At 44.3% G+C, this 27,336-nt stretch overlaps 1 long non-coding RNA gene across 1 annotated transcript; it reads left to right on the forward strand.

Annotated features, from left to right (window-relative positions):
* The first annotated feature begins 20,172 nt into the window (after positions 1-20,172).
* On the forward strand, positions 20,173-24,784 carry LOC124421589. Its single transcript, XR_006941701.1, has 3 exons — positions 20,173-22,267; positions 22,495-24,450; positions 24,692-24,784. It is a non-coding gene; the product is annotated as an uncharacterized LOC124421589 (long non-coding RNA).
* Positions 24,785-27,336: the final 2,552 nt, after the last annotated feature.

Below are 27,336 nucleotides of genomic sequence, written 5' to 3' on the forward strand. Positions count from 1 at the left end.
AGAGAAGTGAAAGCGCAGGGATTGACAGGTAGGAGGGAGAAGAGCCAGCGGGATTGGTGAAAAGAGGAGGGTGAAAAGGGAAAAGAGGTTTTGTTACGGTAGATACCAATCTCAGTGGCAGGGGTTGGAATCGGCTACTAACCCCATAAACTTTCTCCCTTCTCCCTTTTGGAACTTAATTCGTCGAGGGTTGACGCCGCAAAAGAGAGACAGCGAGAGAGAGAGAGAGAGAGAGAGAGAGAGAGATGGAGGGTGATTCGGCGATGGGAAGCAGAAACGTGTGATGTAGGAAGGGGGGAAGGAACGATGGTTGGGGATACGCGAGGTGGAAGAGGGTCAGAGCGTGTTTATGGGGTGAGTTTCGTGCTATGCCCATCGCCATTTATTGCCAATTTGCTAAATGAAACGTGCCGCGCGTACATCGCACGATTATTACTACCCTCTGTCGGAAAATGCGGAAGCTCGTTCGGAATATTCTGTGGCCGCTCGGCGGAAAGGAATTATGATTGATCGACGTGTGTGCGTGAGTCTACGTATTACGTACATACGTTATGTCCATTCGTTGAAAATGAAAATCGTTGCTTTTTCACGATGAATCGCGCGTCGCCAATGGGTTTCAGCGATTTTCATATCCGTTTATCCGTGCGTCGAGATAGAAAGAAAAGTGAAAAAGTGAGATTATTCGTCGATGGACATTAATCCCCTACCATCCCTGGGCTTCTTCTCTTTTATCTCGCCTCTCTATTTTTCAATATCCGTCGTCATCCTCGAAATCGCGAGAATCTGCTCCTCGTTGTAGTTATCTTCTTGAAATCGCTTGGTAAGAATATTTAGGGGTTGGGTAACGAGAAACGCGAAAGTTTACAACGGCGCGACTAACTGCAACGGGAGGGTAGTGCCTCGAGGAGATAGCTTGGTTGGAGCGATACGCAAAGGAGGACGAAGAGGACGGAGTGAAAGAAAGAAAGAGAGAGAGAGAGAGAGAGAGAGAGAGAGAGAGAGAGGAGGACGTGTGAACGAAGCCCTGGGCTAGATGGTTGAGTAAGGCGGAACAGACGTGGGGACAGGGCATAATAAAAAGATTTATTCAGCTTTTATCCCGGAGTTATTCAGCTCTTTTCATCCGGCCCCGTTCTCTCTCTCTCTCTCTCTCTCTCTCTCTCTTTCTCTTTCTCTCCCTTCAACACTCCCAGCAGTCCCTCGCTTCTTCTTTCTTCCTTCGTCTCGCTCTCTTCCGCATTTCTCCTCGCCGCGTCCTCTTCTCTCCAGCTTTTATAAGTCTCTCGGGCTCCGCCCGAGAGCACGAGAGGGCTTGGAAAGAGGGAGATGAGACGGAGATAAAGAAAGAGAGGGGTGGAAGCAGAGGTTCCTGATTAAAATATACGAGCGAGCTTCGCGGATTCCGTCTTTATATCCTGCTCCTTATACCTCTTTGCCTCTCTTCTTTCTTTTTAGTCCCTTTTTTTTCTTTTCCCTTTTCTCTTTCTTTCTCTTTTTCTTTCTCTTTTTCTCTTTCTTTCCCTTTCCTTTCCACTTCATTCATCCGTCTCTCTCTCTTTCTTTCTTTTCTTTCGTTGGACCCTTTTCTTTCTTTCTTCCTCTTCTTCTCTGATATACTCGTGCGCGCGCGTATTCGGGGAATTCAAAATGAGCTGTCATCACGAATTCGCACGAGTCTCGTCTGAAATTGGAACGAACGTATATTTTATGCCAGGGATTGAGGGTCGTGCGAAGAGAGAATATTAGGCGGTGTTCTGCTTCGTCAGGACATGGCTTTGCTAGGGAAGATGAGAAGAGGTGCGAAGTAAATCGTCGGCTCGGCGAAAATTCAGAACTAGCAGTTTTCCTCGGTATGCTTGCCTTCTATCTAGCTCTCTCATTAATTCGAATGTACGAGTCGATATTTAACGGTGTCGGCGAACCACCGATCGATTCCGTTTTACCTCGATTGGTATTCTCTACGTGCGAGCATGGAGCTAGCGTAGAAGGCACCTGTTAGCGATAACAGTAGCTTCTTGTCATTCGGTGATCGTAAGATCGATAAGGCACTACACGCACCTGCATCCGAGAACCTTAATGCTACACCGGTGCTCTCTCTCTCTCTCTCTCTCTCTCGACTCTCGAAAAACGTGTTTCGAATTGATTATCGCCGTGAACAAAGATAGTTTACGATTAAGAGGTGTACAGGGATTCCTAAATAAAAAGAGATTTGAAGAGAGAGATTTGAGGGAGGATTAACAGAAGGTGAGAGTATCCAACGTCAGGAAACATCGTGCACGTGCCGCGATTAGATGTTCGATAGAAAAAAAAAGTCCATTGTAATTAATTACTTACTATTTATTCGCTTTGCAAAGAAATCTTTGACGTTCCGTATGAGTTTCGCAAGTGCAAATTCGATGACTTTTTTCAACGATCGTAAAGTAACACTCTCGGCACTCTGTCAAATTCGATTTCACGAGAATACGTGTGTCAAGTTGATCTCGCTGCTTACGTAAAACGCGTTATGTAGGCAATATCGGTAGATACATACGTATGTATTTACCGCGAATAACGGTGATTATGGGAAATAACTCGACGCCCGATAACGATCGACGACACGCTCGAACGAGTCGCCTCGGTGTGTCGTAATCTAACATTAGACGAAATGTCGTTAACATTTATATCCCTTTACATGCCGACGTTAAGCAGCGAACTTACGCGCTCGATCCGTCTTGATAAACGTTCCGATTCCGTTACACATTTTACAATCTTAAATTAATCCCATCGTATTCCCCGTGATATTCGATTAAAAATGATTTTCGTTGTCTCGCAAAATTTCGAAATAAACGACGATTTATGATAAATTATCAAAAATATTATTTTATTCGTGCTGGACGCACGATATAAAGTTTCTATGTCGAGAAAACAGTTCGTTAGGAGAAACGAGAGTTAACGGTTCGAGGGGCCGAGCAACATTTTTTCCAATTTCACAATGATTCTCTCGGGAGAGAGAGGCTGTTGTCGGGGGATGGAGAAGAAAATGTGTTTAACGGTAATGGCAGGTTGCGCCGATAAAAAGCATCTCTCCTCGGACACGGTTCGCATAAACGAAAATTAGCTCGGAAAAAGTAATTATATTTTTCAGTCGTGAATCGTGTATCCAGTCTCGTGTACTCGTGTATTCTCTCGAACCAGAGCCCATATTTTTCGTCCTTTAACTATCGTGTTCGCGAATCAACGAGATCATTATTATGCTACGTATTTCCTCGCAAACTACGTATGGAGGTACATATATACGTAAATGTAATGTGTGTGTGTGTGTGTGTGTGTGTGTGTGTGTGGGTGTATATATATATATATATGTATATGTATATACGTGCCTATGTATATATACATAGGTATGTACCTATGTAATAGCATCGCTCGGCACGTTTATACGCATAAAAATATACAACGTATCTCTTAATTACTCGGCGAGCGTAGATTATCAGAGAGTAGTAGGTTCGCGCGTATTACCGACTCTCTGGTATCATCAACAACAACGCGGCAACAGCAGCGCCAGTGCCTGCAGGATGGATCTCTGTCGTCCGTAAAAAACATGAGCGTAAAAATAAGCACGAGCTAGCGAAAGATTTCAAAGCCTTTTCTCTCGGCGTACCGCTGCGGGCAGCACCTTGATGCAACCTTTCATCCTTCCAGTGCCAACAACCACCCTCCGGGTGGTAGTCGGCTTCTCTCGCCCTCTCTTCAGCAACCCTTGTTTATCACCGCCGTTATATCGAGGAGGAGCTCGCGCGCGCGCGCGCGCGCGCGCGCCCCCCCTTCCTCCCGTCCTCTCTCTCCCGCTGTCGACGAAGGGAGGTCGACGGGGTGAGAAGGAGGAAGCCGTTGCCGAGACTCGAAAGAGACTCCTCGGCGTCGCAGCCGTAACGCAATTACGGCCGCGCTTAATTTGTTTGAAGTACACTGCGTCACCGGCGGAGGTGTTAATGGCAACGCGACCTCAACCACCCCTTCGTCCCTCTTCTCTCCACCGTCTCTCACCGAGGCCACCCCTTTGCCACTTCACTACGATCTTCTCTCTTTCTAGTCGTCTAACGGGTGACTCGCGATTTACCGTCGCGTTTCTCTGTTTCTTCTTCAACGTTTTAACCCTTAATTACGTTGTTACACAGGGTCTACTGGATTTTTCTTCAAATACGCATTTACGTAATCCGAGAAGAGGGAGAGAGAACGAAAGAGATCGCTTTGTTTCTCGCTAAAAACTACCGCAAACAATATATTTCTTTCACTATTTTTCGCATCGTAAACTTCGTTTCCGGAAAACTCTCGCGTTGAAACATCCTCATGGAAAATAACTTGAGTTCTCGGTACGTGTAACCTAGTATCGATTTATCCCAAGCTGAAATTATTTTCCGAACCGTCGACTCGCTACGAGAGTATAACGCGACTATCAATTTTCTAATACGTTTTACGAGGGACATGTTTGAAAACAAATTTTAGTCCCTCGCATCCCCTTCGTTATCGTTATAAATGAAGGAAGAAAAGACAAAGAAAAAAGAAAAATTGTTGAGAGTGGATCGTAGCTCCGGAAGTTATTCGAAAACGCCTTTTGCTGTTCCCAACGGAACATCCCTCTACCTTCCGGCGCGAAAATTGAAAGGTACACCGTGTATCTCGAATCGCGCGGAGACAGTTCTCCCGTTGGGATTACGAGTATCAAGAGAGTGAGCGAGAAAGAGAACAGTGGTGCCGTTAACGTACCGAGAGTCACAGCCGGAGGAAGTGTAGGAGGTTTGAAGGGGGTTTGCTCGTGAATACGTCTGTTACCATGTAAATGTGTAGGTATATGTGCTTTTCCACACAAATATATTGCGCATGTAGATGACACGGAACAGATAGACGTAGAAACATGGACGCGCATACACGAACGTACGTACCGTACGTAGACATAGAGAGAAGAGAGTCGGAGCCCGCAAAGTAGATTGTTGGTACTCCGAGCGTGTTGCTTTCAGCCACATCGCCAACGAGGCAGTCGTCGTTGTGGGGTTGTGTCGGTGGGGGCGTTGACGCGAATATGCTGGTAGAGCGTAGTCTCGGTGGCGTCGAGAGCGAAAGGGAGGACCGTCGGTAGTAGTGGCGCCAGAGAGAGAGAGAGAGAGAGAGAGAGAGAGAGAGGTCGCTCGAGCGAGTCCGTTAATTGGACTAATTACAGTAATTACTGAAAGTTTCAGCAGGACTAGGAGTGCGGGGCGGAGATACAGCCGTTATACGTGCCTCTAGCAGCAGGAGCGACGCTTCATCGTTCTCGTTGCCGCCTCTGAGAGCGAGAGGAAGCAAGAACGAGTGGAATAGGAAGAGAGAGAGGGAGAGGGAGAGAGAGAGAGAGGGAGGGAGGGAGGAAGAGAGCGTAGTGCGCATCGGCATAGACCGGGCGAGCGCGCATCGACGAGAGCACATTCTCGCTCGTATCGTGACACGGAGCAGGGTATTAGCGATGACTCGTAGCGCAGGGCACTTGCGGCTGGATACGCTTGTTTTCGCGTTTAACTCCACCATCGGATCTCGTTCCCTTCGACGAGCCTCGCCCGTCCCAATTTCAACGCGCCGGAAACTCTGTGAGATACCTAATTTACGAGCTCTCCTCTCCTTTGACATGGCGTTTACGTCATGGATATAAATACATCCATTCTCTTTTTACAATCGATATTTATTCATTCCCGCATTTTCAACACCCGCAGAACTTGTTCCCCTTTCCCGTCCTCTCCCAATAAAAAAATCAGACCTGATCGTTTTGTCCTCGTATCAATATGTTACGAGGGGAGATGCACGCGAGGGGAACGCCAGAAGAGTACTTAAACTTTCGTTTCGGTCGTTAGGGCTGTCTGACGGCTAATTAAGACTTTAAACGTTTACGAGATAGGTAATGAGGCGGATACTTTGGTAATCGTTAAGGGCTCAAATATGAAAGATTATTTCGAATGCATTTCTTTTGGATTTTCTTTTGGTTTTTCTCTATCGTCCACTTTATATAAAAGAATTATCTGCGGGCTGTCATAGGGGATTTCGGTAAACGGGTTTCGATGATCTTACTTCGGTCGTAACACATTGGACAATGTCTCGTGTAGATTACGTGTCTATCTAGTAAAAGGGGATATCGAAAGAGGAAAAGGGCTCTCTCGAAGAGAAAGCGAGAGACGACCCTCGTGCAATCTCGTAATATTCCCGACGGTAGACGCGATCCCTGAGATCTCTTGAGATTTCAACGATATAAGGAACCGCCCCGGAGGGATAGGGAGTAAGAAGAATGGAGTCGTAGAGAGGAAAAAAGAGGAAGAGGAACATGCGGATCTGCAAAAATCGTCTGCGAGGTGCTAGCTCGCGCATCTTCCTGCCATGGAAAAGTTGGTCGGACAAAGAAGAGGAAGGGAAAGAGGGAGAGGAGGAGGAGGAGGTACCGAGAGACTCGAAAAAGAGGAGCTTCCAACGGGAAAAAGAGGAAAACGGCCGAAGTACCGAGCAGAGCTTGCGGAATGGTCGAGGAATGGCAACGTCGTCGTGATAAAAAGTAAATGAGGAACAAAGGTCCCGGCTTTCGCGACCGAGGGTGGAAAGTGTACGCTGAGAGTGGGGCTTGGGAATTTAGAGGTGGGGTTTCCACCGTCGGCAGACGTGCTGGGAATAATGCCGACGGAATTACACGCTTCGGTGAGGGGGAAAGACGTCGGGATGGAGAGAGTCGAGAGAGAGAGAGAGAGAGAGAGAGAGAGAGAGAGAGAGAGAGAGAGAGGGAGAGAGAAGACTGGGGTGAGAGGTAAAAGTGGCGAGACTCGACGAATCGCGAGCCAGTACGTAGGAGGGCAAGAAAATCGAGGAAAATTAATTGATAGAGCGTACACAGGTAATTAAGTTTTCGGAAGGTCTCGCTTTAATTTACCCTCCCTCTCCTTCCCACATTCCCTCGCTCCGCTATTTCCGCGACGATCCCCTTCAACGATCTCCGAAGGGTTTCGATCCTCTTTCTACGATCCTTCTTACTCACCGAACTCATTTCGACTCTCAGGACTGAGAACGGGTCGATCGGAGGGTACATTGCTTTTCTCTGTCCTCCCTTTCGACGTCTCGATAAATCGCAACCATTCGATCGGAATCGCTCGCAAATCTTTGTTAACTCGGCGTCCTCGTTTTACGTTCGGCTTCTACCGATTTCGACGTATGGTAGCCTATTAAAATTTATGTCGACGATACGTGTCTACTCGTATCTAATTGTAAATCGAACGTGAACGTGGAATCTCGATATCCGTGTAGGTTTCAACGAACAGAACGTCGGATACGAATCTTATCTTTCCGTTCCTTCGTTCGTGACGATAGTCTCGACGGTGGTGTTGGTTTGGTGCTTTTGCACGGAAACACGATTACGAGGGACAACGACGGACAACGACGGGTCCGCGTCGATAACGTTTTCCGCTCGAGTACTCGCCGCTGACGTTTCATTTCCGTTCTGCGTGCCACGACGCGTGACCCGATCTCGATGCGCTCCTAACGCCGTTCTAACGCTATGATACACGTATGCGACCATGTGTCTAGGTATCATCGTTGCTACCGGTGTTGTCAAAAATCATGATGCAACCTCGATGTTCGCGAGGCATCGAAATAGTTCAAATATTTATTAGCATTGGTTTTGGTACGATACTCCCGATATATTCGCATTTGTAAAAGCGAGTGCAATCAAATTGAATCGAATGGCGTTTGAAGATCGAAAGGAACGCTTAGCGATTTGAAACGGTCTGTATCCGAGCATAGTCACAGACTTTGCTATATATACATACATACTTATATATATATACATATATATATATATATATATATATATATATAAACATTTATATATATATATAAAAGTATATATATATGGCCTGTGTGTGTAGGCATTCGAGCGCATACGTTGCACGGGCGCAAACGAGTTATACCAATTTGCCAATAATTGTTGCAGTTATGTTAATTCTCAATCAGCAACGCCGCTCGTTTTGCGTCCTCGCGTGCGTGTCATGCAAATTCGCTCACGTTGTATGCTCGGGAGAGCGAGCGAGCTATCGAAGCTCGCGAGATAAACGGAGATGGAAAAACCATTGAGCGAGAGGGAGAGAAGCGCGATTCTGATGCAGTAGGTATGTACAACAACGATTAAAGCGACCCACCGGCGACGGTGATTATGGTCGCACGGATTGATTTATCGTACTCCGCGGACTCGTTTCAATAACACACATCGTTTACGCTTTAAGCACCGGCCTGAGGACGGCCTTGGATTCTCCGCGAAAAGACTAAAATTCCAAGAGAGTTTTATTGCAATACATTTGCGACAATATTATTCGCATTGCGAGAATCATGACTAATACATTAAGCTATATCGTTTCGAAAAGTATCATAAATATCTATCTCTAAAATTTTTCCCAGGATATCATCGATCGTTACATTCTTTCTTTTCCTTCTTTATTTCTTTTATCATTATTTACACGAGCTATTTTACTTAATGAAATTCATTTGCGTTAATGGAAATCTACTAAGATTATAATCGCTTAAGCGTTAATAAGAAAAGAAAAGGAAAACAAAGAGGAAAAAAAGATTGCAAAAGAAATATCATTGACATTCGAATCGCATTATCGAATAGATTTCCATTGGATGCTTTATGCGCTCTTTTCAACTCGTAAACCGTTTAACGTTGATGCAAATGAACGCGTCGAGATTATGTAAGATAAATATTACCTGTCGCGGCACGCGTTCCGCGCGAAAGCTCGCTCGTCCGTGTAAACAGGATATATAATGCTCTATTTGCCACGATCGTTACTAATACGCGGTGAGAGCGTTTAGCGAATTCGATGCGTTTTAACTCATCGCCATTCGTAGCAGTATGGCTCGTTTCGGAATATTTCCCAATCTTGTCATCTATCTTTTTCCATTTCTTTTCCTCCCCCCCCCCATCTCTCTTTCTCTCTCTTTGCATGTCGAAATATCTATAAATCGAAAGATAAAGTGCATAGAAATGATCGACCATTCGTACGAATCGTTTATTCTCCTACATCGTATAACGATATCTCGTTCGTTCGTTCGTTCGTTCGTTCGTTCGTTCGTTCGTTCGTTCGTTCGTTTTGTCAAGTTTATCGTGAAACGAGAATGAAAAGGCGTTAAGATTACTTCTGCCCTTATCGTGAAGATGAATATCGAGAGGATCGGAGCCAAGAGGAACGTGTCCCTCCCTTTTCCTCGATCTCGATCCAGGCATCCAAACGTATACAGGTTTACTTCCCCATAAAAGTTTCATAGCCCGCGCTGCCATATTCCACGTCCGCACGTCGTTAATTTTAGCGAGCGAACGACGCGCTTTATTTTTATCGACTGACCTCAACACGATCGTTAAACTCCATGCTTGCCTGTTTTTCCAACTTCTATGGCTCATCCGGAGATAGATAGATAGCAAGAGAGAGAGAGAGAGATGGAGAGAGAGAGTGAGAGTGAGAGAGATCTTTCTCGAGAGAGAACGTTCTCGTTTAAAAATAATTATCAAGCTTCGACGCGAGCTCGTCTAATCGAAATTCGAATTGTCAGCGAGGGCTGCGAGTACGTGCTCGTTGAAACGCGAACGATGCCACTAAATGACGACGCGATAGAAAGCAAGGGAAAAGAAAAAAAAACAAAATGAGAGAGAGAGAGAGAGAGAGACTAGTACAATGATTTAACGGCGAATGAACGCTTTTGCCAGTTCGTTCGCGAACGATTTCATTTCCTCGGAAAATCGTAACGCGCACTGTTTATTAACTTACTCTCGTTCAAAAGGCGCTTATTTTAAATGACATTGATTTGGTCGAAACAGGCAGCTCGCCTACGAGAATCGAATTACGCGCTTTGCGGTATTTCCGATTTCTCCTTCGTTCGCGCTTCCCATTGAAACAGTCCTTTTTTTCTTTTTCTCGTTTTCTTTCTCTCTCTTTTTTTTTTTTTTTTGTTTTGTCTTTCTATTTTTAAGAACTCCACAGCATTATCCAACGATACTCCGAAATATATAGCCCTCGCAGTCGCGAGGCATAAGAGCATCGAATTGGTGCGAAGTGGTGGAGGAGGAGGAGGAAAATGGGTGGGGTGAGGAGACGACGGCTCACCGACAAGGGGATGATCTCGATCGTGTACGCTCGACGTGCAAACGTCGGTGGTGAGCGCGTGCCACGAGGGATGGCAACGTGTCAATTTCGAGGAAACAGGTGCTCGACGCCTCTGTGACAGCATGTTCGAGTCGAACAGGGCTGTTCTACCCGGTGGGGACGGTTTGCAGATTCCGTTTGCCATTCGCCTCTATCTGTACTTTCACTATACACGGTATGCCCGCAATACTTCCTGATCTTTAACATAAAAATTTTTATCGATCGTCCCATTTTTATATTAAATATATGAAAGGATCGTCCTTGATAGGAAAGTAGTTGCAGTTGTTTTTTCCCCGTCGATTAATTTTCGAATTTTTCCAACACATATATGTGTGTTTTAATAGATGAAATAATTCAAAAAAGCAAAGACGAGTAACAACACGATTTATTTTATTTTAATAATTTCAAAAGGTGAAATAGTTTTACCGTATAATTTATCGACGCGTAAAATCTATCGGAACGATCGTCTTCGATCATTTTTCAATTTTCCAAAATTCATCGGTACGTTTGGAAGATCAATTCGAAGGGCACCCAGTATAATCGCGCGTGCGAGGTCGAACGGCGGTCTGTGGAACGAGGGGTCTAACACGGGATCGCGTGTTGAACATACACACGGTTAGCACCGAGGGAGGATGAGAGAGAGATTGAGAGGGAGAGGGTGAAACGCGAAGCGGGAGAGTAATGTCGGCTTGCCGGATGTTGGCAAGGGTTGGTAATAGGCCATCGCCATCCACCTACCCTATCGAGAGTGGTCGTCCTGCGCTCGCGCGTTCACCGATCCTCCTTCCCAATCCGAGAGCAGGGCGCCCACCTCTCGTGATTGTATCAACAGCCTCATCAGGCTCATCCACCCTTTGCTTCTCGACACCCTCCCTACCCATGATTTCTGCTATTTAACTCCCGTGAACGCGTACACGGTGTCGAGCCACTCTCGTTAATTATTACCGAGCGAAACGAGATGTCTTTGGACTTTGAAATCCTCCTTTAAAGGATCTCTTTACTACTTACGGGATTCTCTAAATATATCGATTTAAATACGTTCGCTTTAACACGAACCGGCAACATAAATACTCTTTATAATATCCTTACCTTCGATCAAAGATCCTTAAAACATAGAGACGATCGTATATTTTCGATTACGTTAAACAATATTTTAAGGATATTTTAACTCGAGCCCGACGATTCGGCGGTAGGTAGCGATCGGTATTGGGGTCGTCGAGTCATGTGGGATTATTGGGTACTGGGATTGCGATGACGTCACCGCGAAATTAAGGAAACATGACTCGACCCTCGCTCGATTTAATGCGGCTGCCTCGGGGTGTCGACGTGAATGAAAGTACAGAGAGAGAGAGAGAGAGAGAGAGAAGCGTGCGTATCGAGAGTTGCCACGTGTTTGCGGATGCAAGCCGAAGGGCTGAAGGAGGTAATGGATACGAGAACTCGTCATTCTATGCTGTCGCTTGCCAAGGGGCTTCTCCCTCTTCAAATACAGGGAGCGCAGCTATCGGAGCGAGAGAGATAGAGAATGTGTGCCCAAATCGATGATCCACTTTCTACTTTGTGTACTACGTGACTCTCGAAAGCCACCCTGTCGTTACGCTTCTAGAGCTAACCCTCTGTGTTCTTGACAGTGACTTTGAGAGATTTTACCACGAGCTCGCTCAGTTCCCAGTGGAAGGAATGAAAATAAATGACCGATAAGTAGGTACTCCCGAGATCGACGGGTAAATGAAATAATAATAAGGGAAGCGAGGGTGCCGCACATGGCCTAAAGGGTCTGGATACTTTACTCGTCTTGTCTAAGCTCTTAGCTATCGTTTCAAATATTAATTTTCCGTCCGATAGATTATAGATAATTCGTTTGCACCAACGACGACGACCTATCCCCTATATCGGCTAGATCGACCGTATCGATTATTTCGCGCCAATGTTCCGCTTCGTCGAGCATACCTACTTATTTCTTGTAACAGCGAAAAGCCGAATTACAGTCCCATATGACATGTCTGTCCGAGATTTCTTAAAAAGAATATGACACGCCTCTTGAAACGAGAGATATATTTTATGATCGGTAGCTCGACCGAAAGCAAATCGATCGAACGAATATAGAGAAATGATGATGAACTTTATAGGAACGTTAATTAACGACTCCCAATAACTGTTTAACCTTTTTAATGAGCTTATATTCGCGCTTCGGCTATTTCAAATTGCAAATATATTATAGATGCGAGTTTAAAATTATTCACATCCGATTGATCGAAACATCATGTTAAAACTAATTACATATTTATGTTATCACCTATGTTATGCCATCTTACCTTTTCATACGTCACGTTTTTAATCCTACGTCAAATGTTCCTACGTAAGCATATTTACAATATAAAAACGATAACGTTTACGATAGACTCGTTTGAATGATCCTTTTAATCCGACAAAATGGTCGAAACGGTTCGGGCATGAATTTTTCATCGTTTTGAAATTAAAGCTGGAAACATTTTACGCAGGATGAGTTCCGGGGCGCTTCATTAAATTTATATTCGTATTAAAATAACGTAACGAGCGAAACGATTTCGCAACCATCGGCGAGATTAATATCAAATATAAACATTATAATATAGGTATCGGTGGTGCGCGACGTGAGCGCGTTTTCGAGCACGTACTCGAGCCACCCCCAGAGTCCATGAATTTTATCGCGATTCGCCCCTCGACCCATGCCCCTCTCGTACCTCTCGTACTTTTCCCTGACACCACGGTTATGTATCCTGTCGTGAACTGAGATGGAACGATAGGGAGAAAGAGGGAAGGAGAGTAGAGAGAGAGAGAGAGAGAGAGAGAGAGAGAGAGAGAGAGAGACAGACAGACAGAGGGTGGGTTGGACATTGGTCTCGGAAAGCGGAAATAGCTGCCGCACGACAAATTGCCCGACGATTGGACTCGCACGAGGGTGTATAATCTCGCTTTCCTAAAGTGTAGACGAAGCAGAAGCTTTTACATGGATAGCCTTCCCCCTGTTCTTCGACTCATTAATTTCTCCCGGGTATAATTGCCGACAGGAAAAGAGAAAGAGGAAGAGAGAGAGAGAGAGAGAGAGAGAGAGAGAGGGAGAACGAACCGGAGGAGGCAACAGACACAAGGAAAGAGAATCAAAGGGGGTAGAGAACGAGGGAGGAAATCGACGACACCCTTCGAAACCAGCTCACCAACGAATTATAATTAACGCCAAATTATTTCCCCGCGTGGCTGCGCTTCCGCCGTCGATCTCACGGATAATAAGCGACGTATTATACTAATTATCCAGACGAAGGTTGGGACGCGAGCCAAGGGATCCGGCTACCAAAATCGTTTGTTATTTTTCCACCAGATCGAGCAACCTCCGACGTCGTTGAAAATTCAAAGGAATTTTCTGCGTAACGATGGACGATCGCAAAATTATATGTCGGCTTTGTAATGAATTACGTCAGCGGCCAATAATAATTAGCTCGTTCGAGAAACGTTCCTGCGTTTTAAAAACAAACATTCACGCGATATTATCGTCGGATATTCGTCGAATAATGAAATACATATTGGTATCGTTCGGAGAAAAAGAACAGAAACAAAAAAAAAAAAAAAAAAAGAAAAAACCATAGAGACAGACAGAGAGGAATGTATTATGGGTTATCGACCAATTCGATATTATCGTAATTGCATGGATTCGATGAAATACACACGATAATCGCTATACCATCTGTGAGCTGGCACACTCTTTTTTCTTTTTTTTTCCTTTTTCTTTTTTATTCGTATAACCGGACTAAGGGCAAACGAGAAATCGAAATCTCATTGGAAATTAATACGGAAGGATAATTAAGATGAGAATTTGAAAATCGTGTCGAGAATCGCGAGAATCGCAATATTATTACGATCGACGATGGATTTTTCCACTCGATAATCCACATCGTTAATTCGATAACGACGCGAGATCGATCTGAAAGACGAAACAGAAAGAGAAACGAGGGGGGCGGAGGGTGCGAGGGGGAACGAGAAAAAGAGATGATAATTGTGTATAGGTCGAGCTTACGATCGGAGCTCGTTTACGCATCAATTGCGTAAATGCCTCCTCGGTGATAACCCTGGAAATGGATCGTCTCGGACGATTTAACGATAGCAGCAACGTTCTCGTTAGATCGGTTCTTGTTTTTTTGTCTTTCTCCTTTTTTTTTCCTTAGAAAGAAATATCCGATCAACAACGAGTCGATTCATCGGAAATCATTCGCGAGTTAACTAATTACCATGTTTTTCTCTTCGAATAGATAATCGTACGACGTTTCCTGTTCTTCGAATGGTTTCAGAAAAGATAAATGTAACTTCTTTCATTTTTTACTTCTTCTTCTTTTTATTTATTTATTTCTTTTTTTTTTTGTTTCTTTAAAAAATATCTCTCGTTCGAATAACACGGAGAATAATGGATGCAGTGAAATTGTGTCACGTAGTCGACAAAGTCGTACGTGTACTTTCTCTCGAGTAACAGTAATAGGGGGGGGGGGAAAAGCGAGGAGAAAGTGAAATTCCACCCTCCAACCTCCCGAAGAGAGTACACTTCGGTACTATGCCGCACGAGGTAATGAAGTGGCAACACGATGTTTCCAAGGGGTCGAGAATGGGAGTGAGATTGATACCTTGAGTCACGTCGAGCTCTCCGCGGAGGGACGAGGTGTCGAGAAACCGGATCAAGTAGGACGATGACGAAGTTCCCTTCGTAGAAAGGGCAGGCGAGAGTAAAAAGGGAGAGAGAGAGAGAGAGAGAGAGAGAGAGAGAGAGAGAGAAAGAGAGAATGGAAAGAAAGAGGGATGAACCGAGCTCGACTAGCCGAGCTCGAGGGTGCTTTCCCTCTTTCTCTCTTTCTCTTTTAGCGAAGCGGGCTTGGAAACGTTTCGCTCGGTTAGATACGCCGTATCTCACTGTGCCGCCGGCTCCCACGACTTCCGTGCACTAATTAAAGAAATTAGGAACGGAGAGAGATAAATTCTGGTCGGTCTCGGAGAGTCCTAGAACCCCGACGGGTTCTTCTTTATTACCGCTAACTTAATTGAAACGAGTGGCGCCGAAAAGGAAAACGAGCCGTTCTCCAACAGCTTGGTGAGCCAAGGAGATACGGGGGAACGGGGCCGGGGCTGTTGCGACGAACGAGGGGTGTCCGGGTTGTTTGCGAGAAGCCGCGAGCGAGAATCGAAAGGAAACGGAAACGCCACCACCGCGTTTACCCACTTCTCTCGTCTTTCTCTCTTACGGTCCTTACTCGTTCGGTCTGCAAAATTTATTACATTTTTTATGAATTACCACGTAACAAGAGTACTTTGTCCTCTTATAAATTCTACTTATATTTGTTAAGCCGCGTATCAGAGCAAAGAACATGATAACTTTTCTATCATTTATTGTTTATTTTTGATAAACCATTCAGTTATTCACGCACACGGCAACAACTTCCATGTTTTCGAGGCCCCCGGCAATCGGTATTACTTGCGATCTATCGAATAATTCAACGAAAGTACTACCGAGCTAATTGATTGCATATTTTGATATATTTCGAGAATATGTAGTTTCCGGTCGTATTCGGACTATATGTATAACTTTGTAAATTTATCGAAAATCATTTGCAGTACGGGGTGTCTCTGTAATTTTAATCTCGGATACAGAACGGCTATTCCAAATAAAGTGCTCGCAATTTTCAACGATGTAGATTCGCACAATTAAACGATTCGGTCTCAATAATTTTCTCTCGGAGGTACTTTGAAATGAAAAATCTACCATGTACTTGTTAACGACTAATTTTCGCTAATTGCTCGATGTATTAATAAGCGTTTTATTGCCTCGCTCGGATACTCCTGGAATATAATTTCAAGAAATACTTCTCGTTCTCGAGACTCGTCCTACGTCGATGTACTCGATATTTAAGATTCGACGACTTGTTTTGTCAACACTCGAAACTCTGATGCAGACGCATGACCGCATTTAGGCGTGTAGTAACTCGAACTTGACGAAACGAGTTTGAAGCTTGAAAAGTCATGAAGGGGTTTCGATGAAAGAGAGAGAGACAGGAAGAGAGAAAGAGAGCGAACGAGAATGGAGGACATATATACATATACATATATATATATATATATATATATATATATATATATATATATATGTATCTGTGTGTGTATATATATGTACAAAAGAGAAGGTGGAGAAGCGAAAGAGAGAGGAGAGGGAGAGGTCCGTGAGCCGCAAATGAATTTTTTCCGAGCAAACGAATCCTCGAGTGGCACTCGACGTGGCTGCCTACACATAATGCCGAGTGCCCTTCCACCCTGAAGAGGATGTTAAAGGACCCTAGAACGTGACAATGGTAGTCGCGGGGATTCGCAGTAACGGCAATAAGCAAAGTTTCGAGAGGCGAACGGTGGCCACTCCTCCGAGTGAAGGAGCTCTGTGGAAGAGAAAGAGAGAAAGAAAGAGTGAAAAAGGGAAGAGTGAGAGAGAGAGAGAGAGAACACTCGTCATTGCTGCTTCGAGATGCGTGCCTTCTCGAGTGCGTAGCGATATATTTCCAAGTAGCTGGCTATCGTCGAACGATCGTTCTCGAAATCGCACGACGTTACCTTATTTCATTTCTCATTACTTTCTCGATTTCGAAGTTTTACGTTCGAAAGAAAAATGATTCCTCAAAGCGATCGAGATCCGATCACAAAAAGCAATGATTAATGAGAAGACCAAATACTTATTAGCTTCGTACGTTATTATCAACTGTGAAATCTTTCTAAAAGAGACTATATTTTTGTTTTGTTTTTTTTTTTTTTAACCAGCAAACGATCGCTTTTAGGATCGATTTCATGGGATTTGACGATCGCTCTTATCGCTCGTTTATTCTTATAACGAGAACGAGTGAAATAGTCGCCGGAACATATAGGGTATATATTCGCATTTATAGCTATGTATGTGCATCGATTCAAAAGGCAATCAGAAATTCGCCGCGGCAATGACTCTCGCTTCCGAGCAATTGTCGTGGAGAGGCAATCGATCGATCGATCGAGAGAGCGAGGGAGGGCGAGAGAGAACGCTCGTCGAACGTTCGTCCGACGGGCTTTAACGCGCGACCGAACGTCCGTTTTTCCACGTTTTTAATCATTCCCGGCGTCATCGATACGATATCTCATCGCGTTCGTTCGAAACACACGCGGATTCAAACGTTTATTCTCCATTCCGGTTAGTCCATAAAACACGTTCGTCGCCGCGACATTGTGTTACGTCGGTAAAGTATCGTCGTTTCGTTTCAATCTCCTTTGACGGTTTGGTATATCGAACGATCGTTCGACCTTCTCCAAGGAGTTTCTTTTCTTATTTCCCACGAAATCGAAATATCCATAGAAAGATCGAGAAAAAGATAAGCTCGTTGACGGAAAATTTCGAAAGGAGGGTAGAAAAATACGGGGAAAGGAACGTGGAAAATACGTTTACGAACGTGCGTGCGTGCGTGCTTGCTTGCTTGCTTGCTTGCATGCATGCATGTGTTCGTTCGTTCGTTCGTCGAGTCACAGCTTACCGAGTAGCATGCATATGCAACGTCCAACGTAGCTATAGACTACAGGGCAGGCTACAACGTTGCTCGAATTTGCATGTTATTTCGAAATCCAGGAATAGGGAATGCAGGTAGCAGCGATTTTCATTGGATCCACGAGGACGACGGTGATTGCGAGGAGGAGAAGCCAGGACCGCGAGCAAGCCGCGTTCTATGCCGCGTCCGAGAGTACATCGATGGCGTTCGTTAAGTGGCGCGAATACGACGGATTCCACTGTACGACGATCCAAAGTCGTTCGATTCTCCTACGTCGAGACACTCCTTTCCCACCCCTTCTCATATTTGTCCTCTTCATTTTCACGATCCTCGAATTCTCTAGAAATATCGGCGATTTTATAAACGCTCCAATAATTCATTTATTCTTACTTCTTATCCTTATTATTTCATATCTAAGATATTTCCTAGATCGATCGATTTCCACCTAGAAAATTTAACTCCTAAAAGTGGTGCTTTCGACGCGAGCGATTTAATATAATAATTTTTTTTTGATTATACGATCCTCCACGGCGTGCCGTCGGTAAAGTGTACTTCGTAAATTCGTATCCTTATTTCACCGTTGTCGTGCGAAGAAGCAAAATGATGAAAAATAAAATGAAAGACCAGGACGCCTTTCGAGCTTTATCACCGTTATGATCACTTTCGCGGTACTTATCGTTTCGTAACGACGCTTCGTTCTCGGCCAGGTCGAGCGCCGTTAACGTCGACCGATCCAACATGATTTATAACGCGGAGAATAGAAAACGCGTAAAAAGCAATTGTTTAAGACGGTTTACGGGCACTGATGTAAAGGTTATCCGTCTCTCTCTCTCTCTCTCTCTCTCTCTCTCTCTCTCTCTCTCCCTCTCTATCTCTATCTCTCGCTCACTCTTGCACGAGCTTTGTAGTTGAATTCATGTTTGCCGGCCTAGCTGGACGGACGACGATGAAAAGATTTTCCGTGTCCCGTAATGCATTGCCGGCTAGCACGAACGAAGACCATAACGGTACAGCGATAACGACTCATTAATGCGCGAGATATTTGCACGCGCCGGCCGTCTCCGAGATAGAGTTCACCACTCGGGATTGATTATCTCGTGTGGTGCTACGGTCAGCCGCGGGCGTATACGATGTTTATAACTACTACGTGACCGTCGTGCATACAATACGTAGGTGTGGGTGTAACGCGAGGACAGAAGATGAGGAAAACGTGCAAGAGGGGGAGAGAGAGAGAGATGATGAAGAAGGTGGAAGTAATTAGGGACATCGGAGAACGAAGAATTATCGTCGGTAAATATTTATATCTTGTCGGCTTCGAATCGCTTCTTCCTCCCTCTCTCTCTCTCTCTCTCTCTCTCTCTCTCTCTCTCTCTCTCTCTCTCTCTCTTTCTCTCTTCGACGAAGATCGAAGTGAAATAGAAAGAGAGAAGGAAAGAGAAGCAAACTCTACGATTTACTTTGCACGAAGCGGACTGAGGGAAATCGTGGCGCATAAAATAGCTGGCGACGAGACGCTCGAGTAATTATTTCGATTCGTTTGCACGCCGATAACTCGAGAGTGCTCGTGCAAATATTTAAAAGAGAGAGTTTCACGAGGGTTGCTGAGCTACGTCGAAAGAAATTATCTTCGTACGATCGATCGAGTTTCGTTCTCTTGTCTTTCATCGGGAAAACGATCGAATAAAATGAAAAATCGATGTTTTACGTTTCCTTACAGATAATCTAGATATTTCCTAACGCGTTTAAAATTATTATTATAAAAAAAAAAAAGGAAAAAAAATTAAAGAGGAGAAAAGATGGTTGTATTTGAGATTCCCAGTGAGAATAAAAATATTAAAAAAAGTTCAGTCGGCACTCTAAAAACGTCCGAAGAGCGCGAATAACTCGCGCGTAGCCTCGAAGTGTTGAGACATGATTTTAATTAACCGACCTCTTGCGTTTTTGTCATCCCTGGCAACATTATAACTCGCACATACGAGATCACAGCTGTACGCGCATGTCTCTCTCTCTCTCTCTCTCACACATTTCCTTTTATTCTCTTTATTTTCTCGTGCGAACGAGAAAGAAATTACGTGCAAGCATACTCGAAAGGAGGTGACTCGCCGAGAAAAATTTAACCAACGCAAAGCATTTTCACCTTTACTCGGTGGAATTTCATTTTTCTACCGAGTAATCGTAAGAAGTATACTTACCTTCTATATTCCGTTAAAGTTACATGTGAATTTTTCAAGTTACATACTTACTCATGTACGTGCAACTACGAATATTTGAAACTATATATAACTTCTATAGATATATTTCTAATCTAGATATATATATATATGACTCTAATTTCTCGAAACTGAATCCATTGGTTGGAGCAATTTGTATTTTAACCGATGAATTCTATAATTAAGCATTGTGCGGATTCGGCGCCATCAACAAGGCCGGGTATATAGATAGATACTATCGAACGATAGCGAATCGCGCCTATTTTCGAAAGGACTCGACTCGTTGCCAAGTGGCAGCACGATTACGAGCCAATTGCGAACCGTAGTTAAGGTTAAGAGTGCACCGGAGCGGTTTTGGTACTCGAGGGGCGATAATTCGCGAGTGGCTCGTTACAGAGTAAAACGTCATCGTTCATCGTTTAACCGGAACACTTATGTACGTACGTACGTACGCTGTGCTCCAGAATCGAGTACAGTCCGTGATGGAACGTTAGGACGTTATGTGCTGCTAGAATCGATCGAACCTATTCGAAAGCTTTTTACGAAGGAGGAGCCGTTTCCTTCTTCGTCGAGAAAGAGAAGTGGGTTGGTAATAGTCGAGGCTGTGCCATCGTACGAAGGCCCTGGCATAGGGTCCTTTACAATGGAAACACCTGCCCGATCCCGTTTAAGCGCGAGGGAACGGGATAAAGGACGACAACACGGGCCACGTACGACGTAGGCCATTGTCACGGCGTGTACTATACCTACTACTACTCGAGAGCCTTGAGGGAGCGGAATTATTTTCACGAGTTCTAGCCAGGGAGCCTTCTCTCTCTCTCTCTCTCTCTCTCTCTCTTTGTCTTTCTTTTTATACATATAGGTGCTTTTCGTACGGTCGGAGCAGGTGCTCGATCAGCTCGCACGGCTTCAATTCTCTTTTACGAGTCCCTTTACCCTCTTTTTCTCTTTGCCTTTCGTTAAACAAAAACGTCTCCATTCACGGCTCCGAAGCTTAATCCCCGAACGCGTTCCTTTTTTTCCCCTTTTTTTCCTTTTTTTTTTTATCGTCTACCACCTAGAAGAGTCGACGATGATCGTTTGTTTGCTCGAAACCCAGTTCACCGGTCGACGAGGAATTAACGCGACCTGGTACGCGACGCGATCTTTCCTTTCGATGTTTCATACTCTTCTAGTTCTCTCTCTTTCTCTCTCTGTTCAAGAAAAGGTTGAAAGCGTCACGCTCGAGGACACTTTTGCGGCCGAGTATACGAACGAATATTGCGGACGAACGATCCGAGCAAATAGCTGTCGCTGCCAATTGCTCGTGGTCGATGGAACGGCAACGATCCACCTTACTTCGTTCCAACTTTTCTCTCTATCTCTGTCTGTCTCCTATACCCAGCGACCCTTCCCAATCGTCTTCCTTCCACACGTTCTCTCTCACCACTACCCCTTACGAGGGGAAAAACAGCGGCTAAACGGGCCGGAGCTCGAAGTAAGACGGTCGGGATAATAAATCGTTCGACGAGCTTGTGCCAGGCTCTACCTTGAGAAAGAAAGAAAGAAAGAAAGAAAGAAAAGAGATCGAAAAGGAGAGAATCCAGAGTACCTGTATCCTGTTTGTTACCGAGGTAAAGAGAGCACGGCGACATGGTGGCTCGTAGAGAGCTAGTAGAAAAGGAAGGAGAAAAAAAAAAAAAGGAAAAGAAAAGAAAGAAGAAATCGAGATGGAACTCGGTTTAGGCTGCTTTCACACCGGACCTCCAATTTATGACGACATAGAGCCATTAACCTCGTGGCATCTCGCCCAGAAATTGACTTTGCTTCCTCGCCCTCTTGAATTCACGTAGACTCTTGTTCTAAAGTTCAGGGTGAGGAAGGAGAAAAAGAGATAAGATGGAAATGGTTTTCTTGGGTGTTTTCCAAATCCACCGAGGCATGTGATCGTAAAACAGGCCAGGATTAGCGTAATACGTTTCTTGGATCTTTCATGTTCCATAATACATTACGATTTCAAGATTTCCCAATGTTCCTTCGAACGTAGAAATAATTTCATCCACTACATACATTAGATTAATTCTTTGCTCTGTTGTATTAGTAATTTCACAACGTGTTGAAAGTTATGTCTTATATATTGGAAAGCATCGCGATGAAGGGGACGTTTGTCAGGCAATAAAATTCGCTACATAGTTCCTTATATCCCTCGATTACCCCCGAAGGAAAGTACTAGATGAACCAGGGTACTCGATGTATCTCTGTTTCAGGAGCTCTTCCGTACAACGTGACTTGAGAACAAAACAAGCACGACTACGATGTTCTCCGCAGTAGAACGATGGTAAGTACTTACTTACGTAGCAGTGATCTTTATCCGTTATACCAATAGTCTTTGCGAATTTACCCTCCAACATTTCTTATCTCGTTAGCTTAAATCCAGATGATTTTTAAGATACTCACGCGTTCATAGACTTAATCAAAGTCGTATCATTGTCTTTGATACGAACTCTTATCGATGATTCGTATTTAGTTTTATCTTTATTTAAGTTTATCCTGTTTTCTTGATAGTTTCCACGATTATTCGCTTTCAACGGAAGGCGTAGGCTCGAACGAAGAAGAAAGAAGAACGAGAGACGAAAAAGGAAAAGAAAAGACGAACTCCCGTTCGTTCCGTTACTCGAGCACGTACAACGAGCCAACGAGTTGGATTCTAAATAGGGTTGGATGTGGAACGTGTTAACGCGTCATAGGAAAGCAACGCCTACGAGCTCAGCGTATTTTCCAGTTGTCCGTAAGCGGAGAAACGAGGTGTCAAGAGCCGCTCGGTGGTTGTTGACCGACTCGATTGGCGACGCGATCGTTTCTAATCCCAGTAGTGAACAAGCTGGCCTTTCGTATTATAAATTAAATTCGTATCGATACGAGCGAGTATTTCTGTTTTGCCTGCCGACTTGGTAATTAGAGAAAAAAAAAAAAAAAAAAAAAAAAAGAAAACCAAGGGAAAGATATAGACGTAAACTCAACAAATTCTTTCACGCATTTATCGCGTATTATTATCTACGTTCGTTTATAAATTGTTTTCTCCTTCTCCTTCTATACCTTCGCGTGCCGTCTGACCTACACATTAGGTGTAAACATACAGAGCTCTATGAACGAATCGACACGTACTCATTCTTTTCTGTCTCGCCAAGCGTGCTCCGTCCGATACGATAAGAGCAACCAGTTCGGATCTTTGCGCGAGAAATAAAATAAGGAAAAGGAATAAAGTTAAAAAGGGATAATAACATAGATATGCAGCTGTTCTTTTCGAAAGAGAGCTAACGCAGGCCACGTTATCTCTAGACGCGAAACGAATTAGAATATTCGTCATTACATCTGCCGGAAATGACGAAGGATTTGTTCGAGGGTCTACTCGAAAAGTAAATAAGAAAAAAGGATGTTACGTGGGTGTACGAACGACGAGACATTTAATCGAAAGAACATTCGAAGAAGTCAAAGAGAATAATATTTTTTCCTTTTCGTATCCCATCGTTCTGTTCTATCGAAAATCTTAGCAAACTGTCCAAACAACCTAAGTATCTATTTCGAGACGAAAAAAAAAACATCGTATTGCGGGTTTTGGGAAAAGCAAAAAACGGGGCGCCGACGTAGGACGCTTACGGTACTGTGCCAACGAAGAAAAGGTCTGGTCTGGTGGATCGGAAACCGATTGAAAACGGACAAAAGATGTGGTATGCGAAATCTTAGCGAGAGTGAGAGAGAAAGAGAGAGTTTTCGAGTCGACGGAGCTCGCAATTTCGCAGGCGAATTACGGGGCTTTGCTTCGTTGTTGCTTGCGGTTTGGGTTTCCTCGTGAAATAAAGAGGACCGGCATCGCTCTCGTTTTCTCCGCCCTTACCATCTTTCCTTTACGACGAAAGCCGCACACGCTATTTTCCTTTATTCCCCGCGACAAAGGGTCGGCGGGGACGCTACCGACAGAAGGAAAAGAAAGGAAGGAAGAAAGGAGGAGCAGAAGGAGGAGGTTAGGTATATATCGATTCGAGTTCGAGACCGAACTCGACCATCGAGAGAGATCTACCCCATCGAGAAAAACTCTCGCTTCTTTTGTCAGCTCGCTATTATCGCGATCGGTGGAAAAATTTCATTGGCTTTGCTTTTTCGATTAAGATATTTTACCGCAGCTACGATTACTTCGATAACCGTTCGCTAATTGCTCTTAATTGGCCGTTCGATAATTGCTTCGTCGTACGTCTATTACTAACGACGAATTATGCGCTTAGTCGAGCGTGCCCGACACGAGAAAGGATATCTCGCGGGGTCCATGCGACTAATTCGAAACGAACGAAATTCTTTCTTCGAGAGGAAAGATAGAAAGAAAAAGGAAAAAAAAATAGAGGGAGAGAGAGGGAGAAAAAGAAAGGTATTCCGGTTATAATCGGAACGAGAACTGGAGGAATTAAAGATAAAAGATACCACTGTCAGCGATAAAGAAGTAGCCGCATAATCCCAACTGGCCCGAAGGTATAATGTACTTACAATTAGGTATCTCTCTCTCTCTCTCTCTCTCTCTCTTTTATTTACCCCGCTCTCTTTTTCTCTTTCACCCTCGAAACTCACCCTTCGGCTCTTCAGCCATCGCCTCGTCCCCCGAACAAATTTCTTTTTCCCCATCTCGTCTCGACTCCACCGAGATGGAGAGAAAGAGAAAGAGATAGAGAAATATATATATATATATACCCTCTGTCTTTTATGCCTTAATCAGCAGCAGCAGCAGCAGCAGCAGCAGCAGCAGCAGCAGTAGCAGAGTCAGGGGTGGAAGGGTCCTTTCAGGAGCAACGGGCTGACCCACGAGGAACTACCGTCGTTCTCTCTTATATACATACTGCAAGAGGAAAAGAGAAGAGAAGAGAAAAGTAGAGAAAAAAAAGAAGGAGAAAAAACGAAAGAAAAAAAGGTAAGATCTACCCTCCGAGAACTTTGCCACGTCTCGTTAGAAGGGACTCGAAGGGCGAAGGTAGGAGAAAAGTCGAGGAAAAGAAAAGCTTTCTTCTCCCCCCATTCCCCGGCCTTTCTCTACGTCTTCCTCCTCCTCTTTTGAGCTTGGTCCTTTTCGCGATAGCTCCGAGGTTGAAATGCTAAAGTGGAGAGGGTGCGTGCGTCTGGGAAATCTGTTATTTTGCAACCCCTCGTAGCCAACACCTTCGGTGCTTCCACCTATACAGGGTGAAACCATTTAATGAGATTAATCGAAAATTATTTGCTTTTAAAATTAACCTCGTCGAATGAATCCAAACGTTCTCCTTTTCCTTCATTTATTTTTTTGTTTTTTTTTTTTTTTTTCTTATTTTAATCTCTTAAGACTCACGAATACACGGGATACGCGAAAGAAGCCGATCGTCGTACATCTCTTTTTACAAGTCATATGGAAATATTATCGATGAAATAAAAATGATAAATACCTATATTTTTAAAGATCGCTCTCTTTGCACAGTCGACTACATTCGTTTAATTGGAAGGGACGGATATATTTGAGACGATCGTGTTAAATGGAACACCCTGTATGTATACGAGGGATAGAAGGAGTGTCATCCGGATCCACAGGGGAGAGAATTCGAACAAGGAGAGGGACGGGACTACACTGGAGAAACCTCTTTCGCTTTAGGAACTCATTGAGAAGTCTGTCGCCGTCGCTGCCACCCCGAAACGTCGTTCTAACCCCTGTTTAATCGGGTCACCCTTTCCATCCCCTCTTATTCTTCACCTCGAGTCGTGTATACATAAATGTACGCGAGAGTATCCATACGGTTCTATTGTGCATAATGGATCGATGCCTTCTGAAAAGTAATACGAATGGATCGACTTTGTGCGATTCTTTTTTTTTCTTTTTTCTTTTTTTTTTGACATCTGGTTAAGCCGATGATTTCTAATTCAGCGTGACGTTCAATTAGATAAACGAATAAATGATAGAGGGGTGCAGTTATCCAAATAAATAGAACGTTATACGAATGTTAGACGATTTTTTTCCTCTCCCCGATTTACTTGTGACTCGAATAGAAATTAAAAACAAGAAAATCAATCTTTCTTGAACGCAAATAACATCCGACGAAATTATTATCGAAATTTTTAACGTGGAATACGTTCTCACGAACGGCAATAGAAAAGGGAGCCTTGATCGAGACGCGTCCGAGCTCACAGATACCGACATTAGTCCTTCGTTTCCTCTCTCTCTCTCTCTCTCTCTTCTTCATTCCCTCTATCCATCTCGGCCTCTCTCGCGAATCGACGATAGATTACGGTCGCGTGATTGCCCGAGCTCAGGGCGGTGCCCATATAATTACCCCCTTTTCCATGGTCCATCGGCCGGGCCTTTTACATCGTGCCCATCCCTCCTCGATTCGCAGCGAGGTTCCAATAAAGAAAACAATGGGGCTTTCCTTGGTGAGGAAGGGACGCGGGAGTGATTCAGGGTGCACCAAAAGAGAGAGAGAGAGAGAGAGAGAGAGAGAGAGAGAGAGAGAGAGAGAGAGTGGTATACGTTCTTTTTAGTGCCGATTCACGTTGTCCATAATACGACGGGCGTACGGGTCACGCTCGGTCTGGCTCCTCTCTCTTTCTCCAACTCTCATTCCTCTCTCTTCATGCTTCGTGGCATAATAAATCCTTTCGCCGAACCGCTCGACCGGAAACCATACGATTTTGTACGCTCCAAACGTAGTACTTGTTGGTACGCGCACGACGATGACGATGGACTACGTATCGTATTAATTTTCTATCGAGAAAGAAGAAACGATCTCGAAGAATCGACCGTGAAAATATGTTAAGTAAAGATTACGTTAAATGATTTATTTCAGATTCTACTTCAAATCCTTACATTAGAAGAGTTTTTCTTATATTTTTGTTTCAAATACAGAAGAGAGCTCGGGTCCAATTCCGAGCAAATGGTTTTAAAAGTACTTTGTCACGATTCAAAGTTCAAAGCGAGAATACAAGTAGAAAATCTCTTCTACTCCATCTCTCTTTCTCTTTTTCTCCCTCCCTCTCTCTCTCTTTCTCTTTGAAAATCTTTGTACGCGTGCAAGGTGAACGCAATGTCGACGGTTCCGCGCACAGAATACCGGAAACTTTGACGATTTCGCAGAGCCGATGGAGTCGTCCACGGATTACGTGACGTCGTTCTCCTCCGAAGCAGAGAATCCACCTATCTCTCTTTCTCTCTCTCTCTCTCTCTCTCTCTCTCTCTCTCTCTCTCTCTCTCTCTTTCTCTCACTCCCCTGTCTCTTCCCAGCGAGTTCTTCTCGAGAACTCGTTTAAGAGCTCGCTCGGTATTATTACACATTGAACCAAGAACGTTACCCGGTAGTTTCGCGAGATACTCTGCTCGACGACGAGGACGACGACGAGGACAAC

Source organism: Vespa crabro, chromosome 2 (genome assembly GCF_910589235.1).
Source record: "Vespa crabro chromosome 2, iyVesCrab1.2, whole genome shotgun sequence".
Lineage (NCBI taxonomy): Eukaryota > Metazoa > Arthropoda > Insecta > Hymenoptera > Vespidae > Vespa > Vespa crabro.